This window comes from Leptodactylus fuscus, chromosome 2 (assembly GCF_031893055.1).
Source record: "Leptodactylus fuscus isolate aLepFus1 chromosome 2, aLepFus1.hap2, whole genome shotgun sequence".
NCBI classification, from domain to species: Eukaryota; Metazoa; Chordata; class Amphibia; order Anura; family Leptodactylidae; genus Leptodactylus; species Leptodactylus fuscus.
Window position 1 is genome coordinate 213,031,832 of NC_134266.1, and position 13,930 is coordinate 213,045,761.

A 13,930-nucleotide genomic window follows, 5' to 3' on the forward strand; every position below is an offset into this window, starting at 1 on the left:
CACCAAATGACATTTAATTAATTGAATTGACGGTCGGTTTATTCTTTTTAATTGCCTAACCCTAATAAAGCCCCAAATATAAGACGTGACTGTCTCGGGAAGCCATGCTTCCAGTTACTTGTACAGCACTAGGATGTGTAGTAATAGTGCACACCACAAGCTTCTATTATTCACCACTTAGGAAGGTATGAATGTCCTAGATACCGTCTTTAACCTCCGATAGGATTTGTTTTCTGTATTTAGCAGAGAGTTTTATCTTGATTTCAGCCCTTTCTGTCACCTCTAAACATGCGCTTGGCATATATTACTCGCAGTCATTTGATTTGTATTCACTTTGCAGATCCTCTTGTTTTTCCTCTGCTGCAGATCCTCACAGAATGCTGGATTTGATGGCTCTAGGGACTCTCCATCAACCATTCCCCAATGCCTTTTCTCAGCCTGTTATGTAATACAGTGTCCCTTTTTGTAATAACAGAGGAATAAATCCCCCCGCCCTCCCTGAAACCAGATTTATTTATTTTTTCATGCCTCTGTCAAAAGCTTGCGAGTTTCATAAAACTGCTATAGAATTTATCGTGACATACAGTTCAGCCGTTGTTGATGTACAATAGGATTACATTTATCATTCTGTATCATAACTGTGTATAGTGTATGTTGCTTTTTACAACATATTGGGTAATAAGAAAAGGAAGGTGTAAAGGTCACGGGGCATATTATTTTCTTTTGTTAAGATATGTCATAGGATCAGAATAACGGACTTGAAACATTGATAGAATGAAGGTGCAGATGGGAGGACCTCTGTTTTCATCCATCCTTATGGACTTTAAAAATAAAAAAATTAATTTGTCCTTTTACTACTAATTTATGAGCACGTTATACCAGCTCTGCCTGTAGTGTAAGGGCATACCATGTAAATGGGGCACATGAACTTACACAGTCCTACAACCACTATGACCATGGTTCTTGTAAGGTCAGCAACAGACGGCCATGCTCAGGCCAGAAAGCATTCCATTCAGCAGAGCCAAGGTCGGGCAAGGCAACACGGCCGACATTCAGAATGTGTTTCCTAGCCTGAATGCGACTATCTTTAACAACTCTAATCGTATCTAGTTTCTGGGAAAGCGGGATGGCGTCTGTGCCTGCAGGAGTGACCAGAATTCATTTGGCTTCCATAGAAATGTATTGGGTTATTGTGAACAAAGCAGATTGGGAGTAATTGGTTGTGCGGAGACGGTGTTTGTCGTCTTCTGGCACTGGATAATGCAGCTTCATCCTTGAAATATTTTTAGACCTGTTTTCTGTGCAATTACGGTTGAGAGGTGAAGTATCTTTTAGTGAAGCTGATAAGCGGCTTCTACGTGTTGGATAATTAACTCTTTCTGTGCTAGATTTTATGACTGGCACAAGGATTAATTTTGACTGTGAATGGAGGCAAACCTACTTGGGTTAAAACCATGGATATATATTAATAGGCTGGAATTACACATGGAGACCTTATCCAGTTTATCAACCACAGGAGTGGATACAAAAGAGAAGTATCAGGCTATGTAGACACAGTTTGATGCAGAATTTGGGGACCATTCACATCCTTTCCACAACCCCGTTCACATTCAACAGAAAACATTTTAATATTTTTGTCTGCACAGTGAAAAAAAATAAAACGGCTGCAGAAATAAGGAATCTCTCAGGCCTGATAGGAAGTCCTTGAAAACAGGGAACAGCATTATGTAGAGTAATAAAATCTCACGTAATGTCCCGTGGTGCATGTCCTGCTCGTGTCCATGTCCTGGTTTGTCCCGGCCTATAATGGATCACAAGCTGCAGAAAGATGGAGTGGCTATGGCCGCTCATACATGTGCTGGACTCCTCTGAAAGAGGAAACGCTCACTGGACTCCTGACACTTAATTTACATATAGTGTAGAAAAAGTTTACAATCCACGTCAGAAGGTGTATTGCATATGGCGCAGATTAAGTGACTTTCTCTTTAATGCCTCATCAAAAAGCTTGTCATTCGCCTAAACCCCATCCCCCATCTTTCATTGGTTCATTCTGTGCTGGCCAGTGTCTTGTCCTAGTCCATGTCCCCTCATTTATAGCGTAATACTTTGAGGAATAAACTCTGTGTATCAATATACAGTAGGTGGCACAGACTCTTATCTCTATATGTATACACGTGTATATATAGGATTGCTAGCGTGTACCAGTTCTGTATCCGCTTGGTTACAGACTTCAGGTTTATTAGACTAGTCATCTGCACATATCACAACGTCTAAGACGCCTGAAAGAGCCATGGAAACGCACACACTGTTCCTATGGAAATCTCCGTATGAAATGTTAGATAACGTTGTACAAGGGCTACAGGACGTGTATACGTCTACATACACAGGTAGACCGGACCTATGGAGGGCTGTAATAAGCCTTTCAGATGGCAGATCTACATATTGCTACTTGCTAATGATCCATTATCGGTATTGTTCCGTGTGACTATTACCATAGCAACAGGAATCTTTAGCGGATTGATGAGATGTCTGCATATTGAGTCATTTCTTTGCACACATACCTGTTCACATGTGAAGTGTCTTGGTCGTGTTCATATTTGCCCCACATAAGATTAATAGCAACCTGCTCTGTGCCGAATATAATATTCATGACCGCTTTATATTCCATAGTATTGGGGATCTTATTCATTATTATGTAACGTATCAAGAAGTTATGACTTGTATACCCTTTATTTATATGATTGAGATATATATATATATATATATATATATATATATATATATATATATATATATATATATATATATATATATATTCACAGAGTGCACAGAGGTCTAGGTTACCCATCTCTGATACATATACACAACAATTGTATTTAATAGGAGTCAGGTTGGATGTATTGCGAATATGGTGGTAAGATATGTAAAGTCTGAGATCCTTTTTATGCCTGGGGGCCCCCAGTCAACATTGGGTACGCACCCTCTTTACCAGAACTGCCAACCCATTTGCAGGGTATAAAATCCCCCCATTATTAGCACCCACATAGTATATTGCCCCATTAACTGTCCCCCACACAGTACAATGCCTCCTTTTACACAGTATAATGCTTCCTTTTTTGACCCCACATGTTACAGGCGCTGACCTAGTGTGTGGTGCCCCCTGGAGGCCTAAATGGAGTGGACCTAAACAGGAGATGTGTGATTGAACTAGTGCCTGCTACTTGTTGGAGTGATCCAATAGGTAGCCGCCAATTAAAAAGAGCAAGAAAAAGAAGCCATAATGCCACCAGTGCTGCATGGCCCCCAGATCTCAGGGGCCCCATTATGGCCAAACATGTCTCTATTTAGAGGTGGAAGTCTAAGGTATCTCATAGAAGAGAGGCGCCCCAGAGGAATTCTTTAAAATCAGTCCCTCTTTATGTTGCTGGGTTTTGCCCCACTAGAAAGGCAATTCTACCATTGTAATAGGATCAACGTGGCGGACTTGTGAGTGGCCTTGGAACATTGTCCACTGCTGATATACATGTATTGTACCTGTGTGAAGCATTTTTTAATGTTAAGAAATCCCTTCTCCTGGCTCTGATGCCTATACATCACATCTGTAGAAACCAGAAGACAATGCCGAGTCTGTCCAGTCAGCCTTTTGTCTGCCAGTATTGCCGTGTGTGAATGGTTTCTCTGGATATTCCTGATAACAATTAGTCTGACTCATAAAGGTTCGGGGTGGATACTGCTACTTAAGATTTCCTTTCTATAAATGTTAGATTGCTTGCCCCTGGATACTCGCTGTCATATGCAAGAGCCGTACAACATTTTTAATGAGAATTTCTATGCCTACGAAAGATGTTACAGCATCAAGTAATGTGGCTTCCGAAATCCCAAATATGCGTCAGAAGAGAATGATTTGCATTATGTTACGTAAGACAGAAATATTGTGTTTGCTGCATAGTCCGTATTAGGTGCCTTGTAACAGGTGCTGGTGCCAACAGGTGACTCTGCCGGATTTAGGTGCTCTAGACTTGGTTTTATTCACACATTCACCCTCAACACGTGACGTCCATGTTAATCACAGACCGCACACCATCCTACTCATTTTGTGACTCTGTAGTTGATCCGGTTTTCACGTCTCTCAAAAAATGGATCAACTGTTTGTTTTTAATTGTATACTTTTCAGTGTCTGAGTCTGTAAAATGGACACTACACAGATGACTTCATGTGTGGTCCAGGATTTTTAACTGACTCATTGACTGTAATGGGCATTTGTAAATCTCAAAACCGACCAAAAGAGAGCACATAGCAAATAGATTTTTGGTTTTTTTTTTTCACAGAAGTACTATTAAAATCAATGGGTCTGCATGCAGTTGATGAGGAACACCTCATGTATTTATAGTCTAGAGTTGTATTCGCAATTCTGCTGGTTGTTATTGGAAATCGTCAGCAAGCCTGTTGTCAGGAACCCACTTAGCAAAAGAATGTTAAGGCTAAGGCCCCAGGTAGCGGGCTACAGAAAGAAAAGGAGAAGAAGAAAAAAAAAAAGCACTGCGGGAAAGACTGTGCCGGCAACGCATTGCGTTTTTTTTCCTCAGTGCTATTCACTGATATTTCGCGGAGGTTTCCTCTGTGGACTTTCTCCTTCCATTATACCTATAGGGAAACCGCCAGTCTTTCGTTGTGTATATAATTGACATGCTGCGATTTCCAAAACGTTTTGGAAATCACAGCATACTCATTGCACGTATTTTTCTGCAATGTGTGGTTGGGATTCGCTAGTATACGCCGTAGTGTTTATGCCACGTGGGGCCCCGGCCTAAAGGGGTTTTCCACCTTTTTCTTTTTTTCCCCCTACAGATGCTTGGAACTAGCTAAAATGAAACGTTTTGTCTCTGCGGCCACTTCTTGCACTCAGTTCTGGTCTTCCATACAGGCATTTTTGTGTCGCTTCAGAAGGCGGTGTCCATATACACAAGTCACCACTGCAGCCAATCATGGACATCAGCAGTATACAGTAGATGTTTACATGGCCTCAGCTATCTCCTGCTGTATACTGCTGAGATTTGATTGGCTGCAGTGGTGACTTGTGTATATGGACACCTCCCTGCGGGGGACACCTAGAGCTCCGCCTTGGATGCCGCCATTGGGAAGATAGGTTATTATATTATCTTGAAATTAAAAAACAAAACCAGGACCAGGAATAAAGTCAGTTACACAACTGGACATATGCCTTAAAGGGAATCTCCAGGGAGGCTTTCAAGACTTACTTCCCCCAGGTTCTATTGCAGACAAACAATGGGTTTCCAGACCAGGATTACGTGATCATAACCTGTGCTTCGCCCCCAAACTGCTAAATCTCCTGCCGCCTGTGCTCAGTGCTAGTGACCTGTACTATGGTGGCTAACTGAGTACAACATTATAATAGTAACTCCAGCCCCAATAGAGTCAGAACGACTTGTGAGTCCGGTTCTGATTTCTATTATGTGATCTGGGATCAGAATCATCCTGTGCTATATCCAAAATCCAACCCAGGAGAAGGAAGCATAGCAAGCCTCCCTGCAGAACCCCTTTAACTACAGCGTCCCTCTATCTATTCATACACTATGATCACCACCAGTTAGGCCCTGTTCACACAGGGCAGGAGGGGGTGGATTTTGGCGCCGAATCCACGTCATAATCCGCCCCCTCACAATGATGGTCTATGTAGACTGCTAGCGTTCTTTTTTCCTAGGGGAAAAAAGAAACGAGCTGCCCTTTTTCCAAGCAGATTCCGCGGCTGATTCGGCCCCAGCGTCCGCCTCGCGGCAGCACGCTCCGGACTACCCCATTCATTTGGGCCTTCGCTGGACCGGAGTGCTGCGACTGTCAGAAGTCGTAGCAGGCGGATTTTGGCCATATTCTGACGTGGCTTCCTGCGTCAGAATCAGGACCAAAAGCTGCCATCCCCGCCCCGTATGAGCGGGGCCTTATTATATAGTGATATTTGTTATACACATCTACGTGTTGTTGTTGTTGGGTGTGTGTGTATACACACACGCATGTGTGTGTTTGTGTGTGTGTATATTATTATTTATTATTATTATTATTATTTATTTTTTTATGTAGATTGTGAGCCCCACATAGAGCTCACAATGTACATTTTTCCCTTTCAGTATGTCTTTTTTGGAATATGGGATGGAAATCCATGCAAACACAGCACACACATGTATGTTTGCCTTATGTATGCATAGACCGAAGGATAGGTTGATTGACTGATGGATAGATCGATCGAGTAGATCAATCAATAGATAGATAAATTGATATGTATGTATATGTTTGAATCCTTTTTAAAACTGGGAATACTTATTTCAAGAAAAAATCCAAAAGTAATCCAGCAACCAGTTTTGCATTAGATTAAAACATTATGTTTTATTAGTCCATTTAAAAAAAAAAGGGAGTAATTCCTTTGCTTTGACAGTAAACCAGTGACAATAATTATGAAAAAATGACACAGCACTTACATGAAAAAACGTGTTCGGATTACATAGGACAATAGACACACGATGCTTAACCGCCTACGCGTTTCAGGGTCCAAGCCCCTTCCTCATGGCGAAGTGGAGACTGAGTGTGAGAAGGAGATGATTTATACCTTCCCTAACTGAGTGTTAATTAGCTGTAATTGGACACAGGCGTATTCTGGCCCAAACCCACACTCAGTCCATATCTAAACATGAATGCATGTACATACATTTAACCCACACACAAGACATACAAAATATAAACCATACACAGATATAAATTATAAAATACCAAAAATGTGTTGAAATTAAAAACATGTTCTATTGATCTCATATACCAGTCTCATTTATTTGTCCTAAACAGTTATTTCCATTATGTATCCCTCAATTTAATTATGCTCACTAAATTCTATTCTCGGAGTTTTATTTTTCCCGTAATCTACTAGTGTACGAATTATCTGGTCTTTAACCTTATACCCTACCTGTTACGGAGTTAGTACGCATATTTTCTACTCACATTCTCCATTCCTTCACTCCTAATGCATTAGTACGTACTGCGTGAATCACATGTTATCCGGTCACATGATTCTTGTTACCACAGTAACTACTCATGTCATGTGATATCACATATGAGAACTTATATCAAGTAATATCATTTTGTACGTACTATGGATAGAAGGAATATTTCTACTGGACCGGAATGGCTAAACCTATATTTCCTACTGGTAAGTATTGCCTTTCACTCAGCTAAAAGGCTATCGTGAAGTTTTACTGAGATGATTTTGTACGGAGAAAATTAGTGTTCATGTCAATCTGTATATTACTAAATGATGTTACTCATTAACCAAATGAATATCCGAATATAGAAACAAATATTTGCCCTATTGCGGACTATATCTAGCTCCACTCCGTGCTACTTGATATTTTTATTATAGATACTTCGTACTTAGTTTACCCTTGTATGCTTTTTAATAGAGCCGAGACCAAAGTCAATAAAAATATGACAAATCCGTTCTGTAATTTAAACCCATCGGGAATCTTGTACCTAATTCTAGAATCCAATAAAATTCTCTCTTTCTTAACTTTCTCTGCCAATCACCTCCTCTGGGAGGTTTCTCCACTTGCTCTATTGCCCAGAATTGAAATGTTTGCAAGGATCCCTGATGTTCTTGGGAGAAATGTTTAGATGCACCTGATACATTAGTCAAAGTAGCTTTAGAGATGTCAGATATATGCTCGGCTATTCTGATCTTAATCTTTCTAGTTGTGCATCCTACATAATATTTGTCACATGTGCTACACCAGATTATATATACCACATGGTCCGATTTGCAGTTCAAAAAACTTGGTATTACATATTTTTTATGGGAATTTTTGTTAAAGAAAACATTGATTTTTCTTGCATATTTACATGTCTGGCACCTCACTCCTCCACATTTATGGAAACCTTTATAATCCAGCCATGTTTCCCTGGTATTAGTTGATAATTTTGGAAGATTACTGGGTGAAAGAATATCCGACAAAGATTTACCTTTTCTAGATATAAATCTGCATCCTTTATGTAGGACTTCTGTAAGTATTTCATCTTGTTGGAGTATAGGCAAATATTTGCGCACTATACTTGTTATCTGTTTGAAGTTGTTATTATAATTAGTGCAAAAATATGTGCCTTCAAATTTCTCCCTATTATTTTGTCTGCTATCTTGTAGCAAAGATGTTCTATCCTTATTGTTGATGTTATTCTTGGCTCTACTTAGGGACCACATTGGATATCCTCTTTTCTTAAGTCTATTTATTGTATTGCTTGCTTCCTCCTGAAACTTGCTGTCACTTGAACATGAACGTTTCACCCTAACCATCTCCCCCATAGGAATTGCCTTTTTTGTGTGGAAGGGATGGTTACTGGCAGCATGCAAAACAGTGTTACCATCATTAGGTTTTCTATAAAGACTAGTCTCAACTCCTCCTTTTTCCGAATCTCCCACAAGGCTTATATCCAAATAATTCACAACTTTCGGATGTATATTGTGTGTGAATTTGAGATTCAAATGATTATTATTAATATACTGTACAAACGCTGGTACGGCCGCCACATCCCCCGACCAAACCAATAGGAGGTCATCTATGTAGCGGCCGTACCAGCCCACGTCAGACAAAAAAGGATTTGAATCTGTATAGATGTACACCTCCTCCCACCAGGCCATATAGATGTTGGCCAATGATGGGGAAAAGCGGGCCCCCATCGGGGCTCCGCAAGTTTGCAAAAAGAAGCTATCATCAAAACAGAAATAGTTGTGTGTTAGCAAATATTGCGTTACACTGATAATATACTCACACAACTCCTCTGTATAGTCAGAATATTTGTAGAGATGATGAGATAGAGCTGTGATAGCCAGACCATGTGGTATGCTGGAATATAAACTACACACGTCACATGTTACCCAAACATAGTTATCTCGCCACTCAAAATTTTCAAATTGTTTAAGAACACTTTTAGAATCTCTTAAAAATCCTGGTACTCTGGTTGCCAATGGTTGGAGTAGCTCGTCCAGCCATGAACAGATATTTTCATTAAGGGAGTTAACCCCTGATATGATTGGACGAGGGGGTGGAGGTATGATTCCTTTATGGACCTTCGGCACCCCATAAAACACAGGTATAATGGGATTTTCTGGTATTAAATATTTACTATGTTTTTCCATTATTATACCTGTGTTAACTCCTTCCTCCACCAGTTTAATAAGTTTAATTTTAAATGTTTTAGTTGGATCCGCATGTAGTGCCCTATATGTTGTGGTATCATGCAATATTTTCAAAACCTCTACAACATAATCTTCCCTATTTAGAACCACCACTTTTCCACCTTTGTCCGCCATTCGAATTATAATGGCTTTGTTATTAGCTAGTTGTTTTAAAGCTACGCGTTCCCTAGGAGGAAGGTTATCCTTAAACCGTATCTGTGTTTGTTCCTCGTGTAAAAGTTTCAGATCCCTTTCAACTAAATGTTGAAAGGAGTCCAAACTTGGCACTCTAGATTTGATGGGGTAAAAATACGGATTTTTAGCCGCTATGTCTGTAGTATGCACTTGCCGTATATGTTCTCTATCTTCAAGTAGTTGTAGATTAATTAAACCCATTTGTTCATTGAACATCATATCACCATATTCATTTTCTCTCTTGAGAATTTTGGATGTTTCATTCAAAATACCATCATCCTTTTCATCACTATCAAAAAAATGGCGTTTAATGGTTAAAGATCGCACGAATTTATTAACGTCCAATAAAGTATCTGTAAGGTTAAATGTCTGAGCTGGTACAAAATTGAGTCCTTTGTCCAGGAGTTTTATCATATCCTTAGTGAGAGTATAAGAAGACAGGTTAAGTACAGATGTATCTTCACTTTCCGTATTAATTTCGGGATCTCCTAATATTTGTTGTACTTCCTCATTTTTTATTAGTATTCTTTCGTTCTGCGAGTGTAATATCTCGGTTTTTTTGTTGTTGTTTTTATGCTTTCTTCCTGCTCTGTGTTTCCTTTTCTTGTTGCATAATTTTTGTCGTTTTTTGGAGGATATTGTATATTCTTGTCGTCCAAAAAATCCGATCCTGAGGAACTGAATGACACTCTCCTAGAAGTGGAGGAATTGTTAGTAGAATTTCCCGAATTGTTGAATCTTCTACGTTTTTTTAAAATAGATTTAGGGGTAGATGTAGTGTTTTTCCAGTTATAAACTTGGTTAGACTCATAGTCAGCCTTGTCTCGGTTAAATTTCCTCTGTTTTGTATTAGTGATATTTTCTTCCATTTGTTGTATTTTGCTTTTTAACTTAGCATAATTTTCTGTATACTCTGTGGTATTTTCATATTTGGTCAAATCCATTTTAATTTTCTTGAGTTCCTCTTTGTAATTACCCAATTTAACTTCTTCTTCTTCCACAATGAGTGCCATTAAATCTAGCGAACATTTGGATAAAATTTGCTCCCACTTCGTGCAAAAATTTTCATTGAAGATCGTGGTGGGAAACTTTTTAATGCGCAGTCCTCTAGGGATCATAGATTTATCTATATACTTTTTCAAGGTATTAAAGTCCCACCACGTTCTGACCTCAGCTGCCCAGGTATTGTTTAGTTTGCGTAATAATTCTTTACAATCACCATTATGACTGTCTGTAGTGACCACATGGTCAAACATGTCATCTAGTTTTTTTGTTCTCATATCATCTGAAAAGTGGGAATCCATTTTTAACTTTTTCGGACTAAACATATATCCTTGATGTGCTGGCGAGTTTTCGTAATCCGATATATATATAGGAAAAGAAAAATAAATTCCTTCAATTCCCAAGTGACAGCAAGTTTCAGGAGGAAGCAAGCAATACAATAAATAGACTTAAGAAAAGAGGATATCCAATGTGGTCCCTAAGTAGAGCCAAGAATAACATCAACAATAAGGATAGAACATCTTTGCTACAAGATAGCAGACAAAATAATAGGGAGAAATTTGAAGGCACATATTTTTGCACTAATTATAATAACAACTTCAAACAGATAACAAGTATAGTGCGCAAATATTTGCCTATACTCCAACAAGATGAAATACTTACAGAAGTCCTACATAAAGGATGCAGATTTATATCTAGAAAAGGTAAATCTTTGTCGGATATTCTTTCACCCAGTAATCTTCCAAAATTATCAACTAATACCAGGGAAACATGGCTGGATTATAAAGGTTTCCATAAATGTGGAGGAGTGAGGTGCCAGACATGTAAATATGCAAGAAAAATCAATGTTTTCTTTAACAAAAATTCCCATAAAAAATATGTAATACCAAGTTTTTTGAACTGCAAATCGGACCATGTGGTATATATAATCTGGTGTAGCACATGTGACAAATATTATGTAGGATGCACAACTAGAAAGATTAAGATCAGAATAGCCGAGCATATATCTGACATCTCTAAAGCTACTTTGACTAATGTATCAGGTGCATCTAAACATTTCTCCCAAGAACATCAGGGATCCTTGCAAACATTTCAATTCTGGGCAATAGAGCAAGTGGAGAAACCTCCCAGAGGAGGTGATTGGCAGAGAAAGTTAAGAAAGAGAGAATTTTATTGGATTCTAGAATTAGGTACAAGATTCCCGATGGGTTTAAATTACAGAACGGATTTGTCATATTTTTATTGACTTTGGTCTCGGCTCTATTAAAAAGCATACAAGGGTAAACTAAGTACGAAGTATCTATAATAAAAATATCAAGTAGCACGGAGTGGAGCTAGATATAGTCCGCAATAGGGCAAATATTTGTTTCTATATTCGGATATTCATTTGGTTAATGAGTAACATCATTTAGTAATATACAGATTGACATGAACACTAATTTTCTCCGTACAAAATCATCTCAGTAAAACTTCACGATAGCCTTTTAGCTGAGTGAAAGGCAATACTTACCAGTAGGAAATATAGGTTTAGCCATTCCGGTCCAGTAGAAATATTCCTTCTATCCATAGTACGTACAAAATGATATTACTTGATATAAGTTCTCATATGTGATATCACATGACATGAGTAGTTACTGTGGTAACAAGAATCATGTGACCGGATAACATGTGATTCACGCAGTACGTACTAATGCATTAGGAGTGAAGGAATGGAGAATGTGAGTAGAAAATATGCGTACTAACTCCGTAACAGGTAGGGTATAAGGTTAAAGACCAGATAATTCGTACACTAGTAGATTACGGGAAAAATAAAACTCCGAGAATAGAATTTAGTGAGCATAATTAAATTGAGGGATACATAATGGAAATAACTGTTTAGGACAAATAAATGAGACTGGTATATGAGATCAATAGAACATGTTTTTAATTTCAACACATTTTTGGTATTTTATAATTTATATCTGTGTATGGTTTATATTTTGTATGTCTTGTGTGTGGGTTAAATGTATGTACATGCATTCATGTTTAGATATGGACTGAGTGTGGGTTTGGGCCAGAATACGCCTGTGTCCAATTACAGCTAATTAACACTCAGTTAGGGAAGGTATAAATCATCTCCTTCTCACACTCAGTCTCCACTTCGCCATGAGGAAGGGGCTTGGACCCTGAAACGCGTAGGCGGTTAAGCATCGTGTGTCTATTGTCCTATGTAATCCGAACACGTTTTTTCATGTAAGTGCTGTGTCATTTTTTCATAATTATTGTCACTGGTTTACTGTCAAAGCAAAGGAATTACTCCCTTTTTTTTTTAAATGGACTAATAAAACATAATGTTTTAATCTAATGCAAAACTGGTTGCTGGATTACTTTTGGATTTTTTCTTGAAATTTGTATTGGTACCTGCACCGGCAGGATTCCATGGTTATCCGTGCACTGGTAGTAGCACAGAAAAGAATATTTTGTCGCACCAAGACCACGAGAAAAACCACAGGGCTGTGAACGTTCTTTTTTACACATTGGGAATACTTATGACTTGCTGTAATGGGTGAAGTGTTGGTATTTGCTGCCCTCTGCTGGTTGAATATAGGTTGGACACTACAGATGTCAGTGGGGAAAATGGTAATAGTCACTTACAGGAGAATGCCGGTGGCTGCAGTTTCCCGTCTTTCTGTTAAAGCAGAGTTTAGCAAGTATCATTCATTATATGAAAAATATTACTTGAAATGAGTGAAGAAGCAGCTCACGTGTAGAATCATCCATAAAGCGTACCTGCAGTTATAAGCAGTTTTTCATAAATGAATAGCGCACGTGAATATAAGAAACTCTGTAATATATCTTATTAAAGGAATGGTTTTTTCTCCACTTTTCAGGCAGTTACTTTTTTCATATTAGTCTATGAAGCGAGGAAGGGGATAGTAAAGACTCAAATAATTGCTGCTGTTACACTCAAGCTACACCTTGCTTTTTCAGCACTGCTAGGTTGTATATAAGAGACTGATGATACACAGAATGAGGCAATAAATCAATTAACCAGCTGACAGGAGAATCCCACTCCACCCCTCCCTGCTCCATAGTTGTATTTTTGTCCATTTTCACAGACTCCTCCATACAGTTAAATGTATTGGGATCTGTGAAAATGGCTGTTCTTCGGGGGGCAAGAAGGCTGTTTTGCATCTTGGTTGCGTGAATGTAACCTAAGGGTGGGCACACAAACAACGGAAATGCTGCTTTTTCAGAAACCATCACTTTCTAGTACCTGCCATGTGGGTGAGATCTTTCCAAATACCAGCCACACGTTGCAGAAACTGCTTACTGCTACAGATATTCATTGTGGCTTTTACTCTTCACAATGCAAAGAGGAAAATCTGCAGAAAATCTTGTTGAGAGGGGAAACAGTGGTCACCCAGGTCATCTCTTTGCCCCTGGATATTTAAGGGAGCATTTAACCTGTTAGCTCTCATGGCTGTCTTTAGTAAATACTTGTATTCTCTATATTATACCATA

The 13,930-nt window shown here is 38.8% G+C and overlaps 2 protein-coding genes across 3 annotated transcripts in view; one reads left to right on the forward strand and one right to left on the reverse strand.

Moving 5' to 3' along the window:
- Positions 1-13,930, reverse strand: part of TPT1 (tumor protein, translationally-controlled 1) — a 279,090-nt gene that overhangs the window by 213,487 nt on the left and 51,673 nt on the right. The gene's annotated exons all lie outside the window — the stretch shown is intronic.
- GTF2F2 (general transcription factor IIF subunit 2) overlaps positions 1-13,930 on the forward strand; it is a 131,606-nt gene that overhangs the window by 116,517 nt on the left and 1,159 nt on the right. The window lies entirely within an intron of this gene.